The sequence below is a fragment of the Anser cygnoides genome, chromosome 6 (assembly GCF_040182565.1).
Source record: "Anser cygnoides isolate HZ-2024a breed goose chromosome 6, Taihu_goose_T2T_genome, whole genome shotgun sequence".
NCBI classification, from domain to species: domain Eukaryota; kingdom Metazoa; phylum Chordata; class Aves; order Anseriformes; family Anatidae; genus Anser; species Anser cygnoides.
This window is the reverse complement of record NC_089878.1, coordinates 2,596,884-2,603,989: the sequence shown is the minus strand read 5'-3', so window position 1 is coordinate 2,603,989 and position 7,106 is coordinate 2,596,884. Positions and strand designations below refer to the sequence as shown.

At 47.0% G+C, this 7,106-nt stretch overlaps 1 long non-coding RNA gene across 1 annotated transcript; it reads left to right on the top strand.

The window, feature by feature from the left end:
• The first annotated feature begins 792 nt into the window (after positions 1-792).
• Positions 793-4,707, top strand: LOC136791149 (uncharacterized). The gene is made up of 3 exons (XR_010832537.1): positions 793-1,349; positions 2,213-2,343; positions 2,740-4,707. It is a non-coding gene; the product is annotated as an uncharacterized lncRNA (long non-coding RNA).
• Positions 4,708-7,106: the final 2,399 nt, after the last annotated feature.

Here is a 7,106-nt window from a genome sequence, read left to right as displayed (position 1 = left end):
GGAACTCAAATTACCTTTGATTAAGTCTCTTAAGAAAATAAAGCGTGGGGGAGGGAAAGGAAGGTCTGACTTAGTAAAGCCACCCTCGTGGATAAAATCACTGGGGAAGGAGTGGAGGGAGATGGCTGCAGCTCGTCAGCCTGCACAGGCTGGATGCAGCAGAACTACAGAAATGCCTCACCCACCGTCAGCAGTGCCAGCACTCGCGTGGAGGGCCACAGAGAGCCACCACAAGCATTTTGGCCCCATCCTCTTTGGCCCCTGATGTCCTCACTGCTCCTGCCTCTGTAGCCAGAGACCGGGCAGAGGTTATGCACACAGAGTCTTCTGAACGCAGATGGGGACACATGCTGCCAGCTTTCTGCAAGCTCTTTAGACTTTCGGGGTTCACCTCACTGCTGCCACATTTAGGTAAATCAAGGGATTTCAGAACTGGACTGTGAGGACTGAGGAAGTTGCTTGATGACTTCAGCACAAACCAATGATGCATTTGTTTGTAAGCCTGTCTGGTGCACCTTTAACAGGAGGAAAAAACAGCCTGGCTGGAGGTCTCTATCTTAATTTCTTGCCATTTCATTACACTTAATTGTAGTGACCAGGGATTTGCAGATGTTTCATCCACTTGGGAATGAAATTCCAATTCCCATCTAAATTACATTTTCAGACACACACCAGACAGCAGGAAAAGAACAACTTCCAAAATTAGTCCAAAATAAGCAAGAAGAAGGATCTTCCTGTGCACAACGTACTATTTGTCAGTAGTCCTTTTCCATTTCCATGGCTTGCTCCCTCTTCGTGTGTCCCCCACCCACCTGATGTGGCTTTCTACATATTTTAAAAACCTTCTCCTGACTCGAAGGCAAAGCCCAAGCACAAAATATAAATATGTTTCAAAAGAGGATGAGGCAGGTTCACTAATACCACTAATATGTGAGTCCCATCTGTTGGCACAGGTGCTCAGCATCCCTCGCCCTGGGGACAGCAGTGCCGTGTGCTGCTCCTTCTCGTGGCACTGCTGCACCACGTGGAAGGAAGGGAGCACGCCCACAGGGCCTGATCCCGATCCCGATCCTGCCAGGAGCCCTGTGGCCTCGGCCAGGCATCCTCGGAGTGGCCGGGTGGCGACACAGCACGGACACAATGAAGGGGATGCACGCTGCCTGAGATGTCACAAGCTTGTTTTCACATGGCACGGCCGGCTCTGAACACCATCCAAAACCGCGTCCTCCGGCAGTACGTGCTGATGCGGCCACGATCAAGTCAAGGTCACCCCCAGCCTGTCACCGTGTCGCCTCACCCCGAACTACAGGCTCCTGGGCTGCAGACCAGGCACCCGAGGCTCAGGACAGGTAGGATTGCTGAGCTACTGTAAGTAATACTCCTGGCTTAATTACACACCAAAACCGTATTTGCGGGTCAGTACTCTGTCAGGATAAATAAGCGTTTTCACACAGTATTACATTTCTCTATTTCTTTTGGCTGATAATGTTGGACACTGCCCAAGTCTGTCCCTAATGGCCTCAATAATCATTCTTATCTGGACTCTAATCAGTGTCATATGCAGCCTTATCACGCACACATCTCTGTAAACACGCGGTGTTTAAACAAGTGTAAGGTCACGAGGAACTTTAATATTTTGAGCAAGTTTGTGAAACCCAAACTATTTATTTTTTGAAGACTGCTTAAAATTAAAACTTCTGACTCTGGAAAACTGTATATTTGGGGGCTGTTGGGTTGAAATACTGCTGCATGCAAAAGTGATCTTTATAGTGACGGATGGGTCCCTCTGTGCAGATAAAACCCAGATTTTAAATATTTCTTTTAATTGTTATTGTCTTTGTGCTCAAGGACTGATTGTGGGAAAAATGCCATTCTCTGACCATAAAAATAAAAAGAAAATATAATAAAGCAGTAATTGGTCAATGATGATTGAACTAACGACTTTACAGTGCCAGTCAAACAGACATAGTAATTGCTCTTTGGACTCTTTATGAAGGTACACTACTGTTTCATAAGACTAATCCAGCATTATAAATTCTCCATTTTATGTCAGTTTCCAACATTATCACATAAACCTTATGATAAATTGCATACATTATTAAAGTTCCCTAATTTAGACAGCAAAATGTGTGAGAAAATGAGGGGTTATCTCCTCCGAAAGCAGGTTGGATGCAAGTTGTCACCAAGTCATCTATCCTTTTTTTCCTTTTAGGTTGAATTACATCGCTTGGGAAGTGCTGGGCACTATGACCTGCCCTCCTCCTGCCGTGCTGCCTGACTTTTTCCAGCTCTGAGGAAGAGCAGAAGACGGTGTCATGAACAAGTAACAGGGAGTGTGTACAGGTATCGTTACTTACTGGTGCAAGAGTTGTGCCCAGGGGTGCATGCTGAGAAGAGGGCTCACCTGTGGAGGTGAGTACATGCCCCAAGGGGCTCCCAACAGCAGTACAGCCAGGAGCCAAGGGAGGAGAGCACCGAATCTGCCTGCGTCGTTCTGTAGGGAGGGTGTGGGGCTGAGAAAAGGCAACAGGCTGTCCTGGAGTACTACACTATGCAACAGAGGGAAAGGAGCCCCTCTTTTCCCCCACATCCCTGTTAAGGGATTACAGACAAGCCATCAGTTCTTGGTGTTGCTAATTGAAGTTGGAAAACTATTGTTTTCCATCATGCACTATCTGGAGCCTAACAGTGCTCCCAGAACTCATATTTTACTTTTTCTTTTCTCTCTCTTAAATGCAGCCTTGGAAACGTATCAGGAGAAGACCACGATTTAATTTGCAACATTAGGGTAGGCTCCTCTGGCAATTCCCCATCCTGGTCACGCCCTCCCCCCATGCTCAGACCCACTCCGTGGGATTTGCTGAGGAAGCAGGCTCTCCACACCAGTGCAGTTGCACAGGGTCTGTTCCCTGTGTGGTCAATTCTGAGATTTCACAGCCTCTGCCAGGCATGCTAACAAAGTTTGCAGTAGTTGGCTTGGTGATTGTCTATCAACCACCACCACAAAAGACAGTTTGGTCTCCACAGCGGCATTCAGTCCCCACCCTCCTACTGGACAGCCTTTTCGGACCCATCTGGAAATGACTGGCCAAAGCACAATGTGACACAGACTCTCACCCTGTGCCAACAAGCTTTGTGCAGTGCCACAGGCTTGCATTACTGTGACCCCTTGGTGTGTTCGTGTTGCCCAAGGAGCAATGTCAGCTTCCTCCAGCCCGGGCTCTGCCACGGTAGGAAGCTGCAGCATGAAGCACCAGGAGGAGGTAAAAAAACAAGCCCTGAACCATGACCACTAGGCTCCCTTGCCTGCTCCAAACTGTACAAAAAATTGACAAGAGGTATCAGATAGAGAAAAAACCCTCACAGGGAGGAGATAAAATGTGTTTGCATGTCAGCGAAAACTCTACAGCACCAAATCACACCACACACTTTGCATATCCACATGAAAACACATAAGGGAAGAAACTAACAAAAATCTTTGGGTCACAGAGTTAAGTACTGAAACAATATTGCTCCATCATATGCTGTTAACATGCATTGGCACTGCAGGACTTACAGCCCAGGTTGCAATCTCATCTCCAGTGGAAGGGATGAAGATACAAGCTAAAAGAACGAGGAGGAATTTGCAGCAGAAGGGAAGCAGCGAGGGACTTGCACTTGCCTGCAGCCAGAGCCAGGGCGGATGGCACAGCTGTGAAGCAGCTGTGCCCGTGGTGGCTCTAATGCTTGCCAGGCAGTGGGGATGCCCCACTGCAGGCCGCTGCACAGGTCTGAGCCCCTTCGCCTACTGCAATTTCTGTCGGAGAAGCCAAGCTGCGGGAAGGATGGCACAGTCCCTGTTTGGAGTGGAGGGCAGGCGTCCCCAGCCTGCTCCAGCTTGGCACAAGGAGCGGTACGGCAGTGGGTACGGCGGTGCTGGCTAAGGGCAGGGCAGGACAGCTGGCACGCACAGGCTGCCTCCCAGAGAACAACGCCAGGCAGCCAGAGGTGAGCAGCTGAAATACAGCCTTTGTAATTAAGCTTTGTCTGCTGTGCGCTGCTTTGAAGAACGCACTGAGATCACCAAGTGGAAAATATGTCAGAGCTCTGAAAGGGTAATGCCTTGGTTTTCTCCTGCATCAGGCTTACCTACATACAGTATCCAGAGGAGTTCCGGGTACACGTTAAAGGAAAAACATAGGAATTAGCCCTGACAGCAGAAGACAAAGCCTTCCTTGTGGACTTGAAGCACACCTGAACGAGAACACTAGGAGCTCCAGCTTTGGCTCACAGGTCACAGTACAAAGCTTCTCAGACCTGACCTTGACCTCTGGAGAGGAGGGTGGCTTCGTCAGCACTCAAGTCTCTGCAAAACCAAGAATAACTGCTCGGTAGGAATTTAGAAACAGCAATTTCTTCCTGAGCTGCCATCCAACAACAATGCTATTTCGACATGGGGGACGTGGGCAGGACCCTCTGTCGCCTTTACCCGCCCACTGCCCATGGCCCAGGCGCGCCACCCAGCCCCACAGCTGCAGGGTGAGGGAGCTGTCAGAGGCTGGCCACCGACATTTCACATGGTGAACACTCGCTGCACAAATCAAAATTTATATTTGCTCTGTGCAGGCAGCAGTCTCAAGCATCAAAGCTTCTGTTTCAACACTGTGCCAAAACCCATAAAGTTTAAGGCTTGACCAAGCATTGATTCAGCACTAAAGCAGAAGCCTGGGCTCTGGAGACTACTGAATAGCTGGATTAAATAAACACTTTAAAAATACCTCTAGCGCTGCTAATAAAAAATGGGACTAAAGAAATGTATAAATGAACCTTTGTTTGCTGAACAGTTTTTATTTTCATATATATGGTATTTATATTTACAATGGGAAACGTTTTTTCTATAATAACTATAAAAATGAAAGCATTCATGGTGAAACCAAGGTGCTAAATATGCCTATTTAAGGAACACAGGTAAAATTATTTCTATTTGATGCTCATTAACACGGTTCGAGGGTCCTGCCAGCACTTTCTGTCTCTCTCATGGAGAAGGAAGACAAGGAATGATCAGAGGGAGCAAAAGAAAAGGGACAAGGAGGGGAATGTGAGTTACAGAAGCACCCATGGCAGCCAGCACAGCTTCAGTACTTAAGAGTTTCAAAAGGCCAGATGAAAAATAGATGTATTTTTGGTAACAAATTCATCCTGGCTTTTGATCAGGCTGATGCAGAGGTTAGCTAGGCAGTGCTACAGCATAACTGAACGTCTTGTTCTGGAGCTGGCCAGGGCACGTGGGGTACACGGTCGCTCCCCTCACCTCCTTAGCACAGCCTGATCGGTAGCACATCTCTAGGAGCAGAAAGGCCAGATTTAGTGCTGGAAGTGCTCACAACTTCATCTATGGTTTCATTTTACCATCCACTTGACATAAACCTGCTATCCTGGAGTCGTGTGATTGCCTGAAAATTAAAACGAACTGTACTCTTCTGTGATTTATGAATGGCATTTAAAGCTCTGCAAGTGACTCTACTGGGAGTAAGGTATAGCAGGAGAGTGGATGATTCCAGACTAACAGCAGAGTTTAAGAGAGTTGCTTGGGGCTAGCAAAGAAAACCTCATCATTTTACACATGGGATTGTGCAGGGGATGGGGGACTTCAGAGACCCTTCTCCCGTCCTCACTGTAGCCCAACCTGATGCTAGGACCAGGGCAACATGGACAGAGCAGCCCCGGGAAGCAGCTCGGAGAGGGTGGCTTGGCTGAGGAGGAGGGCAGTGGCACTCCGTACGGCACAGGCCTCCCCATCTGGAAGGAATAACCAATTATACCCCACGTCTACTTATGTCTAATTTTAACAGCAAATTTCCTAGGATATAAAACATGATCTGTTAGCCGTCAGACTCAGCACTAACTGATGTCAATGAGCACTGTGTTACCCCAGCACTAAATGTTTTTGAGTGTCTGCATTTAGTACTTCAGGATTTAAAGAGCACATCAGATAGGATCTTCTCGACTGGACCATTTGACAAAGATGCATTTCAAAACATGCCTTTCTCAGGACTTCCTCATCTGCGTAAAAAACAGCACCATTAAACAACAAAAGACTGAAAAAAAAAACCGAAGATATGATTAAAACAAGCTATAACCTGGTTCGGGTGAAAACCAAGTTTGAGGTTGGGCCACTGAGGCACTCTCATAGCTTCAACATAGGGAGGAAGGGTCATTAAAAGTGTACTAATGCAAAACCAAACTATGGAGCTACCCCAAAAAAAACTATCAAAGTGTAACTGTGAACTGTTCCACCTAATAAAGTGACTGACTTTACGTTTCTCTTTATGGCATTTACTCACTGACAAAACCCCTTGGGTCTCCTTTGTTAATGTTCCCCACAAGTTCCCTGTGTTGCCCATCCAGTGCCAATGCAGGAGATGTGTCGTCTGCCCTATCTGTAATAAGCTGTAATAGGGCTGAGAGCTGCCAGAATCTACCTAAAATGTTTCCCACCTGATGTTACTTATTTTCACACTTTCTACCACAATGACAAATTTCATTTTTTTCCTACTATCAATCTTTTATCATTGGGTTTGACAACTTTTGGAGCTTGAACAAGTGATCCGCAAAGAAAGTTGACAGAGCATGCCAAAGGAAAGACGTGGCATGGCTGCTTCAAATAAGGCCAGGAAGATGAAGTATAGCTGCAAAATGATGGCTACTCCTGCCCTTGCTAGGAAACAACTGGGTTGCTACAGCCCAAACATGCTGTAAGTTAGGGAGATGCTGCACTGAATGCCCTGCAAAGAGGGAATTATAGTAATGAAGTCTCATGGTCAAAAAGACTGGGGCTGCTCCTAGGAGTTCACTGCGGGATACTAAAGGGCTCACCGCAGCCTACGCAAACTTCACAACAAAAAAAAATCCCCTTTGATACCACATCAACATGTGGCAAATTTTCAGAGAAAGCGTGGGATCAAAAGCCTCACAAAGTCTGCCAGGTCACTGAAATACCTCTGAGCTTCCCTCTCACTAGGCAAGGGAACAGCAAAAGGAGTGTTTTGTTGGTTTTTTTCCTGTGATACTCCTACCCCACGCAGGATTCCCTTGGCTGAAAAGAAAGATGTCCTGACATTCCCTTC